Source organism: Tamandua tetradactyla, chromosome 2 (assembly GCF_023851605.1).
Source record: "Tamandua tetradactyla isolate mTamTet1 chromosome 2, mTamTet1.pri, whole genome shotgun sequence".
Lineage (NCBI taxonomy): Eukaryota > Metazoa > Chordata > Mammalia > Pilosa > Myrmecophagidae > Tamandua > Tamandua tetradactyla.
The window spans coordinates 192,395,352-192,419,689 of record NC_135328.1 but is presented as its reverse complement, the minus strand read 5'-3'; the positions used below and the strand labels follow the sequence as shown (position 1 = coordinate 192,419,689).

Genomic DNA, 24,338 nt, shown 5'->3' with positions numbered 1-24,338 from the left:
GCCTAGCAATCAAAATAGGATGATTTAATCATGAAACAACAAAGTAAATTTTAAATGAATAAATTTCTGAAACCTCCATGGTTTTCTTTATAATTTATAAATGGCTGATTATATCAAGCATTTACATTACAAAGTGGCATTGGTAGGTTGAAGAATAGGAGGAAAAAGAAGGATTTGATCTCTTTTGGGAGACAGGGATTTAAAGCCACGTTGTGCAAATATGATGAGTGTTTGGGGACTGTGGCTACAGGGTGAATTTGTCTAGACTCAGGCAGCTTTATCTCATTGCCCTAAGGCAGTACAACTACACATCCTATATCTTCTATGGCAGAGTTGGTAAACTTTTTCTGTGAAGTCCAGGTGGTAAATATTTCAGAGGCAGCCTCTGTTGTGACTACTCAACATTGCTGTTGTAACACAGAAGCAGCCATAGACAAGATGTAAATGAGTAAGTGTGGCTATGCTCCAATAAAACATCAGTTACCAAAAAAAGTGGCAGTTGGCTCTGGCCTATAGTTCTATGACAAACTCATTTTATTTATCAGTCACATGTCTGATAGTGCAGCTATACCATACTGGTTAACAGCATGGGCTTTGGAGTCAGAAAGAACTGGGATCAAACTGCAACTCTACTATACACTAGCTGTGTATACTTGTACAAGTTATGTCATCTTTTGGGGACTGAGTTTCCTAAGGAGTTAAATGAGATGACTCCCTTTTTTTTTCCCATGGATTAAAAGAGATGTCTGTAAACAACAAAGTGTGGTGCCTGGCAAATAGTAAACAAGTGATAAGTGGCAAGTGTGCAAGAATAGCGGCCTATTTTACCTATGTTTGCATCTCTTTTTAAAGAACAGTTTTTCCTGAAGGCTGCCTAGGAACATAAGAACCAGTATATAAGGTGATTAAGAATGCATATAGCATACCTTCTTAATCACATTAGAGCCAGATGCCTGGGTTTAAATTAAAGCTTCCTAGTTGTGGGACCCCAAGCAAGTTCCCAAACCTTTCTAGGTTTCAGTTTCCTTAACAGTAAAATTGGGACAATAATATTATCCTGTGGGATTGTTGTCAGTTAATACATGTAAAACAGAACATGCTTGGTCCTTAGAAAACATTTAATAAATAAATGATAGCTACTATCATTATTTTCTTCAACATTATAATTATCATCCTCATCATTTGACATTATTAAATGTTCCTCAGTCTAATTTCAGTGCTTAAATCGAGATACTATTCTACCAGTTTTCTAAAAGACAAATATATACCCATACTTAGATCCAATCATTATGTTAAGTTGGTGCCTAGCTTTAAGGTCATCAACTTCTTTAATTTCCCAGCTAGCCATCATACATCATTTCCATTTCATTTTTTCTCTCATTTCAAATATTGTCTTATACTGAACCTAACTAACCTAAAAAGGTCAAGTGAAACCAATGACAAAAACGGGAAAGAAGACATAAAAGGCAGCCTGGTTAATGTAAGAGGGTCTCAAAGTGTGGTCCCTCAGGAACTCTCCAAAAATGCAAATTCTCAGGCCCCACTTCAGACCTACTAAAGGTTAGCACTCAGCAAACTGGGTTTTCACAAGCCCCCTGAGGCATTCTGTAGCCCGTAAAGTCTGAGAACCTGTATTCTAAGGGACTCAATCATCAACTCTAACATGAGATCACGAAGTGACATCACATTTATGATAGTCATAATGTAAAATAGTCATAATGAAGTTCCTGAAAGAGGGGGCTAGAAGTTGGGGAGGGATTTGGATAGAGGAGTTACCAAACATAGTTTATTTCTTGTTGAAAATCCCAAATATCTCAGCATCATTAGGGAAACATGTTGGCAGCAATCAGTTTGGAGATCATCCTGCTTCTCTCCCCCGCCTCATCCCCTAGCACATCCCCACGTACAGCTTATTCTCTAACTAAATGGAATTATTAGAAGCTTCCTGAATTAGTCACACACTCTCTCTTCATGTCTTTGCCCCCACCACTCCCCTTGCCGAGGCTGCTCCTTTTGCCCCCTCCATCTCCCTGACCAGGTCTCGTTTAACCTTTGCAAATCAGCCATAGTGTCTGCTCTTAGGGTTGCCCTGTGCAACCCAGCCTGGATGTAGTGCCTTCTTCTGAACTTTGATCACACAGCAGGTCATTTTCTTTACTGCGTAGTGTCTCTATTTATTTTTAGATCCTTAATGCCTAACATAGTACATGGCTAGCAATGGTAAATATTTGTTAAATGAGGTCTGAATAAAGCTTGAAGCTCTTTTGGTAGATCTTAATCTACAGATGAGAACCCCTAGGTTGCGATATTGAATCACTTCATGGAAATTCAAAACTATCTGTGCTGGTTTGAATCTATAGCGGACACCAGAAAAGCCATGTCCTTTAATCTTCATTCAATATTGCTGGGTGGGAGCATTTTGATTGTTCCCATGCAGATATGACCCACCCAAATGTGGGTGGTAACTTTTGATTAGATGATTTCCATGGAGGTGTGCCTCCACCCATTCAAGGTGGAGTTGCTTACTGGAATCCTTTAAAAGAGGAAACATTTTGGAGTGAGTTCCTTTTTGGTAGAAGGGCCATAAGAAAGCCAGAGATGCTGCTATGTTCACCATGTGCCCTTCCAGCTGACAGAGAAACATTGAACTTCATTAGCCTTTTTGAACCAAGGTATCTTTCTCTGGATGTCTTAAATTGGACATACCTATAGATTTGTTTTAATTGGGACATTTTCTCGGCCTTAGAACTATAAACTAGCAATTTATTAAATTTCCCTTTTTAAAAGCCATTCCATTTCTGGTATATGGTATTTCGGCAGCTAGCAAACTAGAACACTATCCAAGAAGGAACATTGTAAATTATTAGCAGCCATTAACACCTTTACCCAAATATGTTGGTCCAGATTATTCTCAATAACTAGGACCCGAGTCATATAGATTTTGATTTGGGAATGGAGAGATAGGGGAAAATGAGAGGTAAGAGGTATTAGGTGATGGGTATTGGTGGTGGCTTTATTCAACAATTGCATTACAAAGACAATCAGAACGCACATGGCAGTAGGGCTTAGGAAGGCCCACCTACCAGGCTGCTGTGAGGATGGGCACCCCTCCAAAATGGCCAGAGACTGAGCTTGTTTTAAACCCATCCCTAGGGCATGGCTTACCCACCTACCCACTGCTGGTGGGGGTTAAATGCACCTCAGAAACTTCCTTCCTCCCCTGCCCCTTCCTGGGGGAGCCAGGGAGATTGTGAAGAAAGATGGTGGCCCGGGGGATGGGCCAAGGAAAACAGCTGAATGGGCTATGGTTTCCCCAACAGTTCAGGATGGGCTGGCCCCAGGGCTCAAGCTGAGATTTCCAAGGAAGCCACAGGGGCTCCAGGGGTTGTCCACAGGGGGAACAGGTACCAGGGAGGGACACCATAGGTGGCTCAGGAGTGCTCTGTGGGGCCAAGGCCTCCAGCATGGGGGCGGGCAGGGGCTCTGGCTAAGACAAAAGGGGGATGCAGAAAACCCTGGTCACAAAGCCTGGGTTCTAGACCCAGCTACACCATTTACTAGCAGTGAGAGTGATTCATTAGAATAACAAGGGGATGACAGTAACTCACCTTGTACCTCAAAAAGCTTTTGAAAAATGAAACAAAATATCTATGAGAAAGCATTTTGGAAACAACACTACAGAAATGCAAAGTTTCATGAGAGAGGGAGCTCAGAAAAAGAGATAAAAGTACAGTACTATGACAATGAATAAACATCACTCTAGCATAGCACTTTTGGCCAACTCATTTAACCTCCCTGTGCTTCATTTTCCTCTTCTGTGAAATGTACTGAATAGTATTTCATTGGTTTGTTTTAAAGAATAGGTGAAATAATGAATTTAAAACATTTAGCACAGCTCAGGCACAGACTAGTACGTTTGAGATAAGGTAGAAGATGACTTTTTTCCCCAGAGAAAAATATATAATAATGTTTATCACTAACCTCAAAGTTAGAAAAATCTTTCTTGTGTCTAGTGAGTGATTAAATTGTTCATGTTGTGATTTCAGTCAATTCTGCCTTGTTTAGAGTTAGTAGAGCAACGTATTTCTGGGATTTGGACTTAGAAATCTTAGTAGCCAAGGCTACAAAAAAAGGACTGTGCTGGTTTGAAAGGATGTATGTTCTGTAGAAAAGCCATGTTTTAATCAAAATCCCATTTTGTACAGGCAGAATAATTCCTATTCAATACTGTATGTTTGAAACGATAATCAGATCATCTCCCTGGAGATGATTTAATCAAGTGTGGTTGTTAAGCTCGATTAGGTGATGACATGTCTCCGCCCATTTGGGTGGGTCTTGATAAGTTTCTGGAGTCCTATAAAAGAGGAAACATTTTGGAGAATCGGAGAGAGCAGAGTATGCTGCAGCACCATGAAGCAGAGAGTCCATGAGCCAGCGACCTCTGGAGATGAAGAAGGAAAACAACTCCCGGGGAGCCTCAAGAAACTGGAAGCCAGGAGAGAAAGCTAGCAGATGATGCCGTGTTCACCATGCGCCCTTCCAGGTGAGAGAGAAGCCCTGACTGTGTTCATCATGTGCCTTCTCACTTGAGAGAGAAACCCTGAACTTCATCGACCTTCTTGTACCAAGGTATCTTTCCCTAGATACCTTAGATTGGACATTTCTATAGACTTACTTTAACTGGGAGATTTTCGCAGCCTTAGAACTGTATACTAGCAACCTATTAAATTCCCCTTTTTAAAAGCCATTCCATTTCTGGTATATTGCATTCTGCCAGCTAGCAGACTAGAACAGGACCACTATAAAAATCTCTCTATACTAAGACTCTCCAGAAATCACACATCTACACATAACTATTTCCAGAGCTCGCCATTTGCAGCCACTACATCTCAGCCTTGAATTGTTGTTGGTTAAAATGATGGATAGGCAGCTTTCTGCCACTGCTACTTCTTGACAAGCATATTAAACGATGACAGGAGTTAGCTGATTACCAGCTTTCAGAATAATTGTCTAAGGGCATGGAAATTTATTAATAAATTCTTCATCAGCTTTCTTTTATCTTATTCCTCTTGCTCTACCCGTCCAAACTGGGTTATACCTCAGGTCCACTGGTGGCCCTATAGGTATCACTTAGTTCTTAATAGTACTTGGGGCTAAGGAGTTTACTGACTTTTATGAACACTAGCATCTACAGTGTCTTGGAGAAACAGGGACTATATTGGGGTGGTCTGTTTTCCTGCTACCTCCTGATTAGAGTTTATTTTTCGAGAGTAGCCTTCCTCCCTTTGGCTTTTCCTTTATATCCTCTTTGAGTGGATTAAGGGAATGGGACTTTATATACTTTGACATGTTAAAAAGTGTCAGATCAAATGCTAGTGGTAAATGAAAGCAAGGGGTAAGGGGTATGGTATGTATAACTTTTTTTTCTCTATTATTGTTTTATTTCTTTTTCTGTTGTCTTTTTATTTTTTTCTAAATCGATGCAAATGTTCTAAGAAATGATGAATATGCAACTATGTGATGATATTAAGAATTACTGATTATATATGTAGAATGGAATGATATCTTATTGTTTTGTTTGTTTGTTGTTAAATTTTTTTAATTAATAAAAAAAAAGTGTCAGATCACCTGGATAGAAGGGGTGTCTCTGTCATGAAGACTTTCATTTTGTATGTAAATGATCTTGTATATTTTATTAGGAGGCCAATGGACAGGGGCCCTGTACTGGTAAATGATAATAATTCTTACCATTTATTGAATGCTTGATCAGGAACAGGAACTTTATATGTATGGTCTCATTTACTCCTCACAACAACTCTATGCCACTGAGACTAATTCCTTATTTTTCCCACAAGAAAATTGTGATTCAAAGAGGTCCAATAACTACCTGAAGCTACAGAGCTAGAAAAAGGCAAGCATAGGATTCGAAATCAGGGTTGCTAAGTCCGTACTTGAACTTACTCCACTCTAGGCCTCATGGGCCAGCCAGTTTTTACAAATTTAACTTGGCTTCTACTACCTTCTGTCAAATACTGTCTCATGAGAGTTATCTCAACAGTAGGGTCAGTCCAAGGCAAGCTTTCAACTATAACTCTCCCAGGGCCTGCTTGGTAGTCCAGAAATCACATTTAGAGTAATAATAATGCCTAATATTTGTAGGCCTTTCCTGTTTCGTAAGTATTTTTACATCTAGTATATGTTCTACCCAAAAGTTGATTCTATTAGCAGCATTTCAAAATAATTTTCAATCACTTATTTGGAACAAAGCAAAAACACGGCCACAGTGGGATTTGAAGAGATAGGATGAAGGAAACCTACTTTTCCCGAAAGCCAACTCTGTGCCAGGCACAATCTCAGGGAGGCAGCTTGATTTAGAAGAAGATCTGTGGTCAGAGAAAACTGTTTTGAAGCCTTGCCTCTGACCCAGCCGTGAGACTTTAGATTAGTTATTAAACCTCATAGGCCTCAGTTTCCTCATCTGTAAAACAGTTCTAATGATATAGATTTTTAAGAGATACAGATTTTATGAGAAAATGCAAGCAAAACACCTAGCACAGTGTGTGACACAGAGCAGGTGTTCGACAATTATCAACTTTCCTTTGCCTGACTCCTAACATTTTTTTTTGTAGGAATTACAGATGAAAAAACAGGTTCTGAGTAATCAAGTAGCTTGCCCCAAACCATAAAGCTATTAAATGTTATCAACCAGAACAGTCTGAATTTAGAGCTATGTCCCATGAGCCTTGTGGGAATGACTTGAGAGTGGAGAAGGAAAGACTCTCAAACATCTGAGCTTTTAATCCTTTAAAATTATCCCCAAAAAAGCTAACTCAAAAATATTCTTAGTCCTGGCTTGAACTTAAGTTTACCAAGAGTCTAAAAGGCCCCATTCTCAAATCCAAGCAGCATTTTTCCTAAGAAAAGAAAAAAGAAAAAAAAAACCCCACTTACAAGTGAAATAGTAAGAAGTGATAACCAGACTAGACATAAGCCAGGATGTATATGTGTGTGTGTGTGGGGGGTGGTGGTGGTGGCATTCATGCACATGCATCTATGTGCATATGAGTGTCAGGAAGGGAGGGGGAAAAGGGAGAAACCAGAAGCCTGTTAGCAACTGCTATTAGTAGATTAAATCCCCCCCTTCACCCCCCAACTCTAAGCTCTGTGCTGCACTGGTATAATAGAAATCCAAAGAGTAAGTGATCAATAAACATTCTTCTTAGGGTTATTTTTCATTTCATGATTGATATAACAGTTCTTAGGATGTTTAGATTAATATTAAGACTATATTACATTGTAGACAGTCGTAAATCTTCAAATTTGAGGCTTCTTTGTCTACTCCTTCCTCCAATCTTCTTTGGTGCAGTTTCCTCCTTAAGGTCCTCACTTCTTTGGCTCAGCCCATCATTTAGGGGTCTCAGTCATTCCTAATTAGCTTTCTTTTGCTCTGCTTCTACCCTAGCAACTTGTTATGGCAGCTGTTTCACAGCTTTAGAATCACAAACAGCTATACAGTCCCCCAGGATCAGCTCCAGGGCCTCCTTAACCCTCATTTGTCCCAAATAATAGCCTGCAATTGCTATTAACATTCCTCTCTAGTAGAAACATACTGTATATCTGTGGCCAGCCAACGATCCACTGATCCACCGTGGCCATCAGTGTTTTGCTTCCTACTGTATTTGGACAGTTCTGTTCTATTCCATTTTATACCCATAGGTTTGTTTCTCCTCTCTTAGCATACCTGTTGGCTTTTAGCTCTTTGTATTTCTCCTCACTCTCTGTTACATGCAGGGAAAAACTAACTGAATGGGGTAGATTTCCCCCAACGCTACACTCTTTCCAGTCAAGTATAACTCTACTATTTTAGTTTCCTGACTGGTAAAACAAATATGCAATGGGTTAGCTTATCAGGAATTTATTTGCTCAGTTTCATAGGCTAAAAGATTTGCTTCCTCCTTAGATCAACATCTATTGCTTGGTCAGCAGAGTTTCTTGGATGTTCTGTCACATGGCAACGCACATGGCACCTCTTTTCCTTTCTCTTCTGGATTCCATTGACTTACAGCTTCTTGATCTTCCCTTGGCTTTTTTCCTGTGCCCAATTTCCTTTGCTTATAAGGATTTCAGCCATATCGGATTGAGGCCTAACCTAATGCAGTCTGGGCACAGCTTAACCAATAATATCTTCAAAGATCCTATTTACAAATGGGTTCACACCCACAGTACAATGGGTGTGAACCGGAACATGCCTTTTGTTGGAGGACATGATTCAATCCCTAACATCTATCTACCCTACTTCCTTTCTCATGTTTATCAAAATCAGGTAGCAAATTTGGATAGCTAAAGTAGGCAGAACTAGGAGTACTGGTGAAAATTGTAAGGAGATAGATTTCAACTCAACAGAAAAAATAGTTCCTAACAACTAGAGCTGTTAAAAGTGTATCAGACTGCTTTGTGGAGTTTCTAATCAGTGAGAGTATTCACGCAGAGGCTGGGCAACCGTATGGCAGGTGAAATCCATGCAGCATTGTCTTTTTCAACACTGGTAATGTATAATTCCATGATAATATTTTACTAGGCACCAGAAAGCCAAGGGAAACTTTTAAGCTCTTTACTTATTTTTAACTTCCATTTGTGAACATACTAAATGCTAATCTTGCTCTTCAAGTTTCAGGGCAGTTCCTAAGTGGTTTTTCTCTTTCTAGTTACTAATGAAAACAGTAACCTTCTATAGTACAAACTTTCTGATTTTCACCATCTACCTAAGGTGAAGAAAACCATTGCTCTTATTTTATGGATGGGGTAACCACAAAGTGGTTAAGCAGAAAAGTTGATTCTTGTAATCCCAGGACACTGGTCAATTACTTGACAAGCCTACCCACCCACCCACCCAACTTCCCTCCATTCATCCACCCATCCTTCCATATATCGTTTCCACATTTATTTAACAATTATTATATGCTCAGTAGTAAATGATAGTGAATAGAATATAAAAATGATTCAGATATTGACTCTGTTCTTTAGGAGTTAACAACTTGAGAGAAAAGATTAAAAAAATAAGAAAAGAGGTTGGCAAATTTTCTGTATGGGCAAGGTAGTAAATATTTTAGGCTTTGAGGCCCCCCATATGGTCTCTTATTACATATCCGTCTTTGATTCTTTACCCTTAACCATTAAAAAATGTACAAACAGTTCTTAGCTTGAGGGCTATACATATAAATAGGTCACAGGTGGTCTGGTTTTGGCTCACTGACCCTAGTTTGCCGACCTCTGAAGAGTAATAAGCTGTAAAGTGATAACCTTTTGTTGAATTAGCTAGAAGTTTCATTTGGATTGGGTCTTTAAAGATGGGTTTGATTAGGACTTATGGAAATGGAGAAGAAGCATTCTAGGTGGTAGGAGAGTATCCCTGTTACATATTGTCCCCAATTGTATTCTATTGTATTCTATTCTTAGAGCAAAGGTTTTCAGAGTGGTTGAAGTTACCTGGGAACTTATTTAAAATGTGAATCTTCTCTTCATCACTGGTTCTCAAACTTTAGTGTGCATTTGAATCACCTGGGGCCCCACCCCCAGACTTGCTTTTTTTAGTACAGGGACTACACTTTGAGAATCACTATCTTAGAGAATGCTGGGGAAACGAGTAGAACGGAAATTGCTATTTTAACATATGAGAAAACTGTGGTGAAGGATAAAGAACTCAAGTGAGTGAAAGTCAATGTTGGAGACAGAAGAGGAAGAAGAGCTGTACACTAGGGCATGGAGGCTTTGCAGAGGACCAGGTCTATTTTATTTAGTACAAGCACTTAGAAAGGGCTTTGAGCTGTCAGTTAGTGATGCCTTTTTCCTTTAGGGTAGGAGCTCTAAGTCTTGTTAGGCTCACCCACTGGAAGCAGCAAATTATTGCAGGAGGTTGTATAGTTGGGTTCTGAGTTTTGGCTATTGGCATACATTGTGTTTTACCTGATACTTGTGCATACTTTTATCATTCTTACTAAATTCTCCCCTCTGTATTCTGCCTGGGACTACCTCCTTTGATAAAGGAAAAAAAAAAAAAAAAAAAAAAGCAGGAGTGCTTTTATTTTAGCATTTAAGTTAAGTGACTTCTAAAAACTCAGATGTGGCACTGAGCTGAGCAAAGGAATAGAATGGAAAGACAAGCCTAAGAGAGTACATAGAGGAATCTCAGAGGAGGCCATGGGCAACCAGACACAGGAGGAGTCATTAATCTGGCAGACAATGAATGGCAAAAGGCAATTAGCTAGCCTGGAGTTGTAGCAAGCCAATGAAGTAAGGCAGCATGGCAACTGAGAATCTAGCCTAAGGACAGGGTCATAGCTAGGGAACTCAAAAGAGGACAAGGTAAGGGAGGTGAGAGGTGGAGAAGCCACTTGGAGCCAGCATGAAGGGAAAGAAAAGTGCTCAGGGTCTCTATGGATATTCAGTACCCAGTTGAAATGTCCAGGTATGGTCATGCACTTGCTGGGGCGCCATACACTCTTATGCTAGAACATAATCTTGAAAATGAACTTGATGATTTAGTCACACCCACACACACGTATGCACAAGCACATGTACACACACAAAATGCCTCTTCATTTGCCTGCCAAATCTAACCAGGCAAAGGGGTAGGCTGAAGATGACCTGGCTGAATAATAACAGTAAGACCAAATGCTTAAACATTGGTGGAGCTATAACAGACACAGTTCTAAACTTCAGTTGATGGGGCTTCCTTCCACATTTTAAAGAATGCTTGTTTTTTTCTCTATCATAGACACCTCATTCACATGCATGCTCTCACGTTCTTTTCCCCACAGGCACTCTTCAGCCATACTAATGGATTCTTATTTACTTAAACACATTCTCCAGACACTTTCATTTATTTCCCCTTATTGGAGTCATTCCCATATATTAAACTCTACCTCCTGCTTCCCAAAATCACCTCAAATGTGAAAGTTGCTTCCAGAGCTTCTGTTCTTGCCATCTGCAGAACCCTCCTAGCTCCGTCTTTCTTATTATAAAGGAAAACATACCAATACTGGTCTGATTGAGTAAAGAGCCCAACCCAAAGCCGATTGTCCTACCGTGGGATGCAGGTTTGTGGCTGTGGTGTCCCCGCCTTCAAGACCATCCCATTTATCTCTCTTTGTTCCACTCCCTCTCTCTTCCTGCACAACGCTGCAATCACATACATACTCCGGTTTGGGAAAAAAAAAGGACAGACTAATTTCCTGATGATTATGTTGTTACCTAGCAACAGCCAATCAGGGGCTGGGCTTTTTGCCTGCAGTATTTCATGCAAATAGTTTGGAGAAATTGCAGGGTAACCCAGGCTGCTTAGTCTGTCCTCTCTGGGGACACATTACAGAATAAAACCAACCCAAAAGGGGACTATTGAAGCCAGGCACATGCTTTAGATAGCAAGCCATCTGATCTCTTCCCCCACCCCCTCCATTCTATCTCCTCTTACAAAGCATGTGGGTTCCACAGGCAGGCACTCAGGGAGGCCAAAAAGTTGAAAAGGGATTCATTATCAGCCATCATTTTACTCTGGACTTCTGTATTGATAACTGTAACCCAGATAAACTTCTGAAAAACCTACTTTCCCAAGAAGGCAAAGAACATTATACTCTCAGTTGGTATCCATGGAGGACATGAAGGATAATCTTCCACAGCCTTTCTGTTAAGAAAGGAGGAAAATCCTGGCATTGCTATCCTGATTTAAGAGCATCATATTTGCCCATGCCGGCCTATTTCACATAGGAAACCTCATTATTTGCAACTGCATTCCTCTTGATGTGAAGTAGCAAATCCTCATTCAAAGAATGGTTGAATGAGAGATGCCACATCACTCATAAGACCCCTTAGTAAGTTTATTCCTCCCCCCACCCCCCTAAAAAAAAGACTGAGCATTTGATAAAAAGCATTGTCTGCAGCCACACATACCAACTTTTTATAATGCACAGGGACCATTTCAGACAGATCTGGACCAGTACCTTATAAAGTGGGGTCAAGACAGTATCCAGGTCTGTCCTTTAAAGGGGAGGGACCAGGCCTCAGATGATAGGGATCAGATGTTCAGTAGTTGTGTTTTATGGTTTTTTTTTTACTCAATGCTCTGTGATCCAGAGCCAATGAAAGTAAAAATAAACTATGACCTCAGTTAACTAGACAACTCTTCACTCTTCTCTTCACTATCAGGAATGGACAAACAATTCAAAATCCCTATCCTATTGATTTTTAGCTTTTATGTACTGGTATGATGAGGTAATTAGACTCCAATCATTACAAGAAGGTGGCGACAGCTCTCCAATCTCTGACATTCATAGCTTCACCATTCACAGCCTTTTATTACGGAACCAAAGAAAAGAATTGTAAATCAGCTTTTGTACAGAAAGTGAGAGTTAAGGAACCCCACTCAGCTTTGGGTAACATCTCTACTCCCACTCAAGTCCTACCCAAGTAAATTTCAGAAAATTCTTTGAGTCAGGCACTCTTACCATCATAACCTTGGAATACATAGCATAACTCCATTTTACAGAAGAGGAAACTGATGAATAACTTACTCAAAGTCACACAGTTAGAAAATAGCAAAGCTGGGATTAAAAAGCAGGTCTTTTGGTTCTAAAGTCTGCCCTGTGGTGTCCAAACAATCCCAGGACACCCCCAAGTCTTAAGAGCAGTAAAAATAATGGAAAAAGGGAACAACAATAGAAAGCTAGTTTCCAAAGTAAAAATAAAATAATCAACTCTTTGCATTTATCAAAAGTACTCAAACATCTTTCACCAGGAATCAACTGTTAAAACTTCAGTCACTCTCACCTTGGCTACATTTAAACCACCAGATGAGCATATTAGAAATATATATGCCTGGTACCCACTCCAAACCAATTAATTAATAATTTCTGAGGGGGGAGGCAGGCAGTGTTTTTTGAAAAGCTTCTCAGGAATAACAACCATTTTGGAAAACAATCGGGCACTTTCTTATAAACGTAAACATAGACCTATCCTACAATCCAGAAATTTCATTCCTAGGAATTTACTCTAGCAAAATGAAAACATATGTCCATGAAAGTCTTGTACAAACAGTTCATAGTAGCTTTATTCATAATAGCCAAAAAATGCAGTGCAGCCACACAATGGAATACTACTCAGCAATAAAAATGAACAAACTATTGATAAAAGCACTATCATGGATGAATCTCAAAAATACTATGCTGAGTGAAAGAACACATACACAATGTATATACTGAATGAGTCCATTTATATGAAGTTCAAGGACTAGAAAAAATAATCTATGGTGGAAAAAATCAGAGGGGTGTTACCTCTGCAAGTGGGGGATAAGGGTGGGGAGTGACACGGAAGAGGACAAGAAACTTTTGGGGTGATGACATTTGTTCTATATGTTGATAAGGGTTTGGATCATATGGATCATGCATCTGTCAAAACTCATAGAATGGTTTTCTTCAGATTTATTTCACTGTGTGTAATTTTCGCCTTAAAGGAAAAAAGAATCACAAACCAGAATCGAATTCTAGTTAATGATATGCATGCTGAAATGTTCAGGAGTGAAGTATACTGATGTCTGCAATTTACTTTGAAATTCATTAAAAAAAAATGTCGAATGGTTAGAGGGATGGATAGTTGGGTGGATATTTAATAAAATAAGTATAGTAAAATGTTAATTATAGAAATTAGATAGTATATATATGAATGTTCACTGCAAGTTTCCATGACAAAATTTATGGGAAAAAGCTCCCAGGTGATACTGATGAGCACCCATAAGAGACAAATTTCAATGATCTTATTTGAAAAGTGTGAAATGAATAATGCTGTGCCCCTAAATCTCCAGAGTTGACTGCAATACCCTCCCCTATTCCCAAAAAGGAAGGAAGGGAGGGAGGGAGGGCCTGAAATCCTGAAATAAATGTCCAGCTTGAATCTAGACTTTCTACAGTTGGGCTAAACCATTATAGGGATACCATGGCCTACTTCATACTGGAGTGACAGAGGACACATTTCACATGTGGTCTGATGGGACAAAATGTTTTAAATTAGGACAGTTCTGGAAATCTGGGCAATATAGTAACTATACCTATGCTCTAGAATTGTAAAACTCATACCCACTGAGGTATGCATCCACTACTCAATATATGGCTTAAGAAATCCCATTTAGCCCAACTCTCCTCCAGGATTTATACCGCTGCAGTCTTCTCAGTCATTTTCCCTAGCTCTGCTTCCCCCTGGTGGTCCACAAATCTACAGGGATAATGCAAAAAAAAAAGTAAAAAAAAAAAAGTCAGGTATTTGGAGAGGAAGGAATTGGTGTGTGGTGTCTTAAAGGATCTGGATGGACAGCTGATTTCAATGGGGTGGGGAAAAAGTGAGGGGAGGAGTAAAAGGGGGGAAAATGCAGTTAAGAGCAATATGGAGTCCCTATTCCCTGAGCTGCCCCATTTATTCTGCATAATTGCTTCATTTCCACTGGCAGTGCATCTCAAAATGAATTTCATTACTGGTGCCTTGGATATCATATTGATTAGCGGTTTCATCGATTCCTATCTTGCTAATTAGCATATAAATTAGCCATTTGGGGGAGGCATTAGGCAAAATTGAATTTTCTCCTCAATCTTCTTTCAGAAGGTAAATGAAAATGGATGTGGCCTGTTAAGGCCCATGGCCTTCCTATGACACATTCTAAGTGCTGTTCACAGCTGAGGAACGCTCTCGTTGAAAGAAGGTTCAGTTTCATGAAAGAAGCCTTCCTACCCCCTGATTGATGTAGCTGCAGTCAGAATCCCTTAAGAGTTACCAAGAAAATTTGAGTCAGGGGATAGATTTGCAAGCTGAGATGTATTTCCTTGGAGGAGACACCCTGAGTTGACAGACAGGAGTGTTGCCCTCCCACATATACACAAGAAGAGACCCTGCAATATAGCAATCCCTACGGCGTATACTTCCAAGGCTAGAACTGAGAATGTGGTTCTTACTCTTTGATTTAGTAAGATGAGGGGTCCAGGATCAAACACCTGGGCCTACTCTGCTTCTTACTAGCTGTGTAATCTTGAGCATGTTAACTTCCCTAAACCTTAATTTCAGCATCTGTAAGATCGGAATAATCACAGTACCTACTTCATTGGGTAGCTGTGAGGATTAAGAGAGAATGTTTTTGTAGCATTTTGCACAGTACCTGGCACACAATAGAGCTCAATGAGTGTGGGCTTCCAGCACCACCACCAGCAGGCACCAGAAGCCAGATAAGAATTTTAGGCACCCAGATTCCAGGGTTCACCAGAGGAAGTCGCTCAGCGTTGAAGTAAAAGTGACTCAAACTCCCAGGTTCTTAGTCCCTGGAAGAGGTCACAGGCCCATGTTTTAGTTTCCTAACCTGCTAAAAGAGATCTCATGAAATGGGTTGGCTTAAACAATGGGAATTTATTAGCTTAGAGTTTGAAGCCAAGAAAATGTCCAAATCAAGGCATCATTGAAATGATGTTTTCTTCCTGAAGACTGGTGCTGGCGATACTTGGCTCCTCTGCCATATGCCAGTGATCCTTGGTTCCTCTGCTCCATAGCAAAGCATGTGGCTGTATCTGCTGGTCTCTCCCTTCTCTTCTGGGTTTTGTTAATTTTAGCTTCTCGATTCCATGGCTTTCTCTCTTTCTCACTCTGTATTCATTCTGTTTATAAAGGACTTCAGTAATAGAATTAAAACCCATCTTGAATAAGGTGGGTCACATCTTAACTGAAGTAACCTCATCAAAAGGTATTACTTAGCAATGGTTTACAGCCACAGGAATGGATTAGATTTAAGAACATGTTTTTCTGGGTTATGTACAGCTTCAAACCACACAGGCCAGTAGTCAGGCCATCAATGTCCTTATTATTCTATATGTGGCCCTTAGATCAGCAGGATCACATCACCTGGGAACATGCTGAAAATGCATAATCTTGGGTCCCATGCCAGACCTGCAGAATCAGAATCTGCACTGTAACAAGATCTTTGGGTGATTCATACTCACATTACAGTTCAAGAAATGCTGTTCTAAGAGTTCCTCTTCTAGTAAAATCTTACGCTGTTAGAGAAGGATAGGACTTTGGAGACTATCTGATCAAACACTGAGGCTCAAAGCACATGAAAAGATGCTCAGCTTGACTAGTTATTAGGGAAAAGCAAATCAAAACCATAATAAGATATCATCTCATACTACTAGAATGGCTCCTATTAAACACACAGGAAATTACAAGTGTTGAAGAGGATGTGGAGAAATAGGAACACTTATTCACTACCTGTGGGAATGTAAAAATGGTACAGCCATGTTGGAGGATGGTTTGGCAGTTCCTCAGGAAGCTAAGTAGAAGTTGCTTTTGACCTGGCAATCCTGCTACTCGGGATATACCCAGATCAGAAAGTAGGGACACAAACAGACATTTGCATACTGATGTTCAAAGCAGCATTATTCACAATTGCCAAAAGACGGAAACAACCCAAGTGTCTGTCAGCAGATGAATGGATAAACAAAATGTGGTACATACATATGATGGAATATTATTCAGCAGTAAGAAGGAATGAAGTACTGGAGCACGTGACAACATCGATGAATCTTCAGGACATAATGTTAAGTGAAATAAGTCAGACATAAAAGTACAAATATTGTATGATCTTACTGATGTGAGCTAATCATAAAATGTAAACTCATAGATATAAAATATAGAATGTAGGCTACCAGGGCATAGAATGAGGTTAAAGAATGGTGAGCAGTTGCTTAATATGTGCAGAATAGTTAATTAGATCAATTTAAATGTTTGGAAATGGATAGAGGTGATGTTAGCAGTTATTGTGAAAATAACTGTACTGAATTGTGTGTGAATGTGGTGGAAAGGGAAAGTCTAGAGTCATGTATGTCACCAGATGGAAAGTTGGAGGTTAAAACATGGGAATATATAGCACAGTGATCTTGTGGTGGGCAATAACTGTGATTAACCGTACAAATATAAAAAGTTCTTTCATGAACTGGAACAAATATATGACACTTTCACAAGGAGTTAATAACACAGGGGTATATGAGAAAAATGTACCTATTGCAAAACTATGGATTACAGTTAACAGTAATATCTCAATACTCTTTCATCAACAGTAACAAATGTACCACCCCAATGATATGGGTCAATAATGGGGTGTGGGGAATAAAGGGTAAGGGAAAGATTGGGTTTTCTTTTTTCTTTTTCTTTTCTGGAGTAATGAAAATGTTCTAAAATTGATCATGGTGATTATGCATAACTATGTGATGATACTATAAGTCACTGATTGTATACTTCAGATGGTTTGTATAGGGTGTGAACATATCTCAATAAAATTGCATTAAAGAAGAAAAAAATGCAGAATGGTTAAGTAACTTGCCCACAGTGAGTCCGTGGCAGAGCCTACGTGAGGCCTTGGGTCTCCTGACCCTAAAGGTGGACCAGGTGTGGCTGTAGTTTTCCTGATGCTGTTAAATCTAGCAGCACAAGGATTCTGCTTCCTTTCTTTGGGGAGGTTTCAGTGGTTTAGCTTTGAACCTGCCTTGGGATACATTCCACAGTGGGCTTTGAAAGGAGGAAATCTGGTTCCCTTTGGAATCTTGTTGGTGGTTATGAGACCTGGTTACTCCAATGACCTCTTCTGAGTTTTAGAAGAAAGGTATGACCACAGTGGAGAAGGATACTGATATGATGGAGAAAAATATTGATGTACTTTCTTCTGCAAACTCCTGTTCTTCATCCTCAGAATGGTTTAGATAAATACACACAAGAAATTGCTAACTGTGGTTGCTCCCAGAGTAGGAAATTAAGTAGGTAGCTGAAGAACTTGACCACTGGAAGACAAAGTGGGGGGAGGCACATTTTTCACCATATACCCAACTGTGTATTTTAAAGTTTGTTCCATATGCATGTAAAACCTACTAAAAAATTAATGAGTAAACAATGATTTTAAAAAGAATATTTCAGAAAGATATGCAATTTAAAACAATACACCATTTGGTCATACTATTACATCCCCTAGCTCTACTGATTATTGCACTGCTTTTCTTCTCTCTTCTTTTGAAACCTGAAACTTTAAAGCATCATGGAAAGATAGAATAAATAGTGGTATAAAGATTCTGAGGCTGGAGTGCAGAAATAGACTCTGGTCTTGCCTTTGCACTGTAAGCAAGACTAAGCATTTTCCTCATTAGGACGTAAAAGTGATTTGGAAATTTTTAAATGACATTAAGTATAAATGTAATTATGACTTCAAGATAGGCTCTGAACCTTCCCTTTGCCCCTTCAAATTGCAGCAACAGAAAATAAAGGACTTTTCCTCTAAAGGGGTTTTAACTAGGTTTGGAATAACCAGTAAAAATGGAAGGGGACTAAGCATGCTACAGATAAAACATGCATAATATAATCACATTTTTGTTAAGTATATGTTACTTAATGTGTGGCTAATTGGGAGATTATATGCCAAAATGCTAATAATGGCTGCTTTGGGTGGTATGATTACTATAGATCTGTATTTTCTTGCTTGTGTTTTTCTTTATTTTCCAAGTTATCTATATTTTTAGAAACATCTGGGCTTAAACACCACAGTACTCTTAGCGCAAAACCTAGGTGAAAAAATGAAAGCCCCAGGGAAAGATGCAGGCTGTGCCCTTTGCTCATTCTCCATCTGAACAATTCCTGGTTGTTCAAAAGCTGGTGGTACAGGTCTGCCTGCGTTGGCCCACAGTGTTTGAATACTTGCTGAATCAGGGGCTGGAGGCATTTTAGTTTCCTAAATATGTATTCCAGTGGATTCCAGGAACAATGTGGTATTTTTCAGAGCTAGATGAGAAGCAACACACTCTAGGACAGTGTTCCCAGAAGAGTACAACTAGCTATAGTCAGCTCCTGACACAGATACTCCTGACACAGATACTGACCATGAAGTCTTTGGTCAAACCATTCAACCATCTTACCTCAATCATCTCACTTACTGCTTCTTGGAGTATAAGTAAAGGACATGATTTCTGCCTTCAAAGACTTTCACAATATGTATATATATTTTATAATACATATTTTTCACAACATATATATATATATATATATATATATAATACAAGGAAAAATGTGAAAAATCCTACCACAGACATTCAGAATAAATAGTGGAGCAAAGCAGTGTGGTGCAGCACTTTGAGGTTAGCCAGGTCTGGGGTGGGATCTGCCTCTGCCATTCACTATTAGTGTGACCTAGGACAAAGTACTGTACTTCACCGAGTTGCTATTTCCTCCTCTATAAAATAGAGGTAATGACTCTAGAAGGGACACTGTGAAAATAAAGACAATGTAAAACTTCTAGAACAGTACTCACACCCAGTAGGCACCATACAAAAGGTAGCTCTAATTATTACTTCTTCGGACACTGAGCTAACAAGAGTCTCAGAGTCACATCATAGTCATATTATCATCATTACTGTCCCTACTTAGAATAAGTGTCCCAAGGAGCCATACAATTACATGGGAATACACACCAAATAGCTCAGATTACTGGCTCTAAGTTTTCCTGGTCAATGCCACACAAACAGGCCAATCTTTTTATTTGCTGTAATAGATTTAAATATGCTTACTTTTGGAGATGAGTAAAAAGCTTGCTTAGGTGCTAGACTACTTTTTTTGCTTTGTTTTGTCTAAGGTTTGACATGACCCAAAGGAAGATTTATCTCTTGAATTGTGACTCAGTCCACTTAAAAAAATGTGTATAGCAAGTCCTCTCCATCAGTCACTGAATTTAGCAAAGAAGCTGGCACTACTGGGGAAACGGGATAGGAAGGAATAAAGGAATAGAAGTCAGAGTCCCTGATTTCAAGAAACTTAAGGTGGGAATATTCAAGATACATGTACGTAGAGCAGGAAGCCTTAAAATTTTTACAAAATAATATCAAGCAAATATAAATAATTCACAGTTACACCTAATTTTTCCAGTAACTATGTTTATGAAAATGGATGTATCAGCATTTTTATTTATAAGGCCCCGGGGACACATAGATACCAATAAGAAAAAATTATATGACCCAGTAGGAAAGTAGGCAAAGAATATGAACAAGCAAGTCATCATGGAATATTATGCAGCTTTAAGACAGGATAAACTTATGAAGCATGTAATAACATGGATGGACCTAGAGAACATTATGCTGAGTGAGTCCAGCCAAAAACTAAAGGACAAATACTTTATGGTCCCACTGATGTGAACGGACATTCGAGAATAAACTTGGAATATGTCATTGTTAACAGAGTCTAGCAGGAGTTAGAAACAGGGTAAGATAATGGGTAATTGGAGCTGAAGGGATACAGACTGTGCAACAGGACTAGATACAAAAACTCAAAAATGGACAGCACAATAATACCTAATTGTAAAGTAATCATGTTAAAACACTGAATGAAGCTGCATCTGAGCTATAGGTTTTTTTTTGTTTGTTTGTTTTTACTATTATTATTACTTTTATTTCTTTTCTCTATATTAACATTCTATATCTTTTTCTGTTGTGTTGGTAGTTCTTCTAAACCGATGCAAATATACTAAGAAATGATGATCATGCATCTATGTGATGATGTTAAGAATTACTGATTGCATATGTAGAATGGTATGATTTCTAAATGTTGGGTTAATTTCTTTTTTTCCGTTAATTAATAAAAAAAAATATGAAAAAAAATTACAAATAATAAACATATAGCTTCCGAGAAGATGACTGACTAGAGTAGCTCAAGATTAGCTCTGTTTCACAGAAAAGTTAGAGAAGGGACAGGAGAGCGACTGAGGTGGCGATTCGGGAGTGTAGCTGACCTAGGAGAGCCTTCTGTACCACATGCAGCAGCTCGGGTTGCAGAGGCCAAGGAACTGAGAGGCAGAAAGCTGAAGCCTGGCACAGAGCCATGGAGTCCCAGAGCCGCTGGAGTACACGGATGGGAGCACGAGACTAGGAGTAAGCCAGGCCACTTTCCTTGGGCGAGCTAACCTCACCAGCGCAGACCTGTGACTCACCCTATACTCCATGCACCTGAACCCCATCACCTGTTCCCATTCCCCGCGCTCCAGGCACCCCCACCCCACCAGCCCACGTACCTGCCCCCGATCCCCTCCCCAAATGCAGCCCAACCCACCTTTCCTGAATGCCTCCCAAGCACTACCTCCTCTTCCCTGTACCCTGCAGGCTGTTGCCAGTACATAAAGGCTGTGGGCACTAACCTCCATACCTAGGCTACCCCTGCCCCAAGACTATGGTGTTGCACAGCCCCACTCCACCCCCCTGAGCCCTGTGCATCAGTTTAAGGCACTCCTAAGCCCACGTATAAACACAAGCCCCCAATTACGTCATTCAGCTCTGGGAACTGCGCTTTAAAGGAGCCCTAGAACTGCACATGTGCATAGCCCTCAGCCTTACTTCCCAGCTCTGAGAAAGTATATACATGCACAGCCAGGTCACATCTGCCCCCAATCCACGAAGGCATAATGCCGACCTGCTGTCACAGCTCTACACATGCGCACAAAGTGCCCTGTGCCTCAGACCAGTGTACATCAGGGTTACGCCCACCAGACTAGTGCATCCACATAGCTACATCCTCCCTGGCTGCTGGGCGCCCATGTTCACAAGCATTAGCGTAACATCCCCAACCTGCACCTATACCTGCCCTGAAACAAATCACCATACTGAGTGCCCTACCCTGTGCCCTGCTCCCTGCTGTACAACCATCCCGCAAACAGAAGGACTTAGACTACTGAAAAAAATCAACTCCTAAAGTAAATCAATCAAAATAGTCACATGTGATGAAAACAACAGATCACTAAGCATATTGCAATGCAGACACATATAGCCCTGCCTAGTGACCAAACTAAAATATCACAGGAGACACAGATGTTGGAACAACTAATCAAAGATGTTCATACAGCTCTACTTAATAAGTGGGATAGCAAATGACATAAAGGAGATCAAGAAGACAGTAGAAGAGCATAAAGAGGAATTTGAAAGAATAGAAAAATAGCAGATATTCCAGAGATTAAAGACTCTGTTGACCAAATAAAAAACATATTAGAGGCATACAACACCAGATTTGAAGAAACAGAAGGAAGAATAAGTGATATAGAGGGCAGGATAATTGACTTCAAAGACTCAAAAGAGCAAATGGCAAAGAAGATGGAAAAAATTTAATGGGAACTCAGGAAATGATAGACAAAACAAAGAGCACAAATATAAGAATCATTGGTGTTCCAGAAGGAGAAGAGAGGAGTAAAGGGCTAGGAAGAGTAGTTGAGGATTTAATGGGGGAAAACTTCCCAACCCTCATAAAGAACATAAATATACAAGTCAAAGAAGCACAACAAACTCCAAACAGAATAAATCCACAAAGGCCTTCCCCAAGGCACATACTAATCAGTCTGTTGTTGAAGAGAAGCAGAAAACCCTGAAAGCAGCAAGATAAAAACAATCTACTACATACAAGGGAAACCAAATAAGACTAAGTTCAGACTACTCAACTGGCACCCTGGAGACTAGAAGGCAGTGGTATGATATATTCAAGATCCTGAAGGAGAAAGACTTCCAGCCAAGAATTCTGTACCCAGCCAAACTGTCCTTCAAAATTGAGGGAAAGATTAAAGTGTTCACAGACAAAGAAGTCCTGAAAGAATTTGTCAACAAGAGACCAGCCCTACCTCTCTCTCCAGTCAACGCAACAGGCAAACTCTCTGCCCTCCCCCTGTCTATGTGGGACATGACTTCCAGGGGTGTGGACCTTCCTGGCAATGTGGGACAGAAATCCTAGAATGAGCTGAGACTCAGCATCAAGGGATTGAGAAAACCTTCTCGACCAAAAGGGGGAAGAGTGAAATGAGACAAAGTGTCAATGGCTGAGAGATTCCAAACAGAGTTGAGAGGTTATCCTGGAGGTTATTCTTACGCATTAAGTAGATATCACCTTGTTATTCAAGGTGACCCAAGATGTAACAGAGTGGCTGGAGGGAACTGCCTGAAAATGTAAAGCTGTGTTCCAGTAGCCATGTTTCTCGAGGATGATTGTATGATGATACAGCTTTCACAATGTAACTGTGTGATTGTGAAAACCTTATGTCTGATGCTCCTTTTATCTACCTTGTCAACAGATGAGTAGAACATATGGAATAAAAATAAATAATAGGGGGAACAAATATTAACGTAAATTTAGTTTGAAATGCTAGTGATCAATGAAAGGGAGGGGTAAGGGGTATGGTATGTATAAATTTTTTTTCTGTTTTTGTTTTATTTCTTTTTATATAGAGATGCAAATGTTCTAAGAAATGAAAAAAAAGAATGTTTATGTTTGGTTGTTGTTATATTAAAAATTTTTTTTTAATTAATAAAAAAATTGAATAATAATAATAATAAAGACCTGCCCTACAAGAAATACTAGAAGGAGTTCTGCTGGCTGAAAAAAAAAAAAAAAGACAGGAGAGGGAGGTCAGAGGAGGTCACAGAATTGAAGGGTACCACTAAGGGTAATTTAAAGAATACAAAGAGAAAGACGGAAAAGAATATATAGATCTGACAAATAAAATAAAAATGATAAGATGATGGAATAAAGAAATGCCTTTTCAGTAATAACTTTGAATATTAATGGACTAAATTTACCAATTAAAGATTGGCAGAATAGATTAAGAAACATAATCCAGTTATATGCTGCTTACAAGAGGCTCATTTTAGACACAAGGATACAAATAGATTGAAAGTGAAAGGATGGAAAAAGATTTTCCAGGCAAGTTGTAACCAAAAGAAAGCAGGAGTAGCTATGCTAATATTGGACAAAATAGACTTTGAATGTAAAGACATTATAAGAGACAAAGAAGGACACTATATACTAATTAAAGGGTCAATTCACCAAGAAGATATAACAATCATAAATGTTTATACTCCCAGTCAAGGAGCTCCAAAGTACATGAGACAGACATAGGCAAAACTGAAGGGAGTGATAGATGTTTCAACAATAATAGTAGGAGACTTCAATACACCACTCTCCTCTATAGAACAAGATAGAACAACCAGACAGAAGATCAACAATGAAACAGAGAAGTTAAATAACTTGATAAATGAATTAGGCCTAATAGATATATATAGGTCACTGCATCCCAAAGCACAAGGATATACATTCTTCTCTAGTGCTCATGGAACATTCTCCAGGATAGCGCATATGCTGGGCCACAAAACAGGTCTTTATAAATTTAAAAACACTGAAATTATTCAAAGCACTTTCTCTGATTACAATGGGATGAAGCCGGATCTCAATACCACCAAAGAATGAGACCATTCACAAAT

General features: G+C 39.5%; 1 protein-coding gene across 4 annotated transcripts in view; it reads right to left on the bottom strand.

Moving 5' to 3' along the window:
• Positions 1 to 24,338, bottom strand: part of PHC2 (polyhomeotic homolog 2) — a 146,306-nt gene that overhangs the window by 72,797 nt on the left and 49,171 nt on the right. The window contains exons 2-3 of one of the 4 annotated variants that reach the window (XM_077150403.1): positions 17,706 to 17,855; positions 16,537 to 16,604 (exon numbers count right to left, since the gene is read on the bottom strand). The exons of the other annotated variants lie outside the window; for them this stretch is intronic. The gene's annotated coding sequence lies outside the window, so the exon portion shown is untranslated. The remainder of the gene's footprint in view (positions 1 to 16,536; positions 16,605 to 17,705; positions 17,856 to 24,338) is intronic. 4 annotated transcript variants of the gene reach the window in all.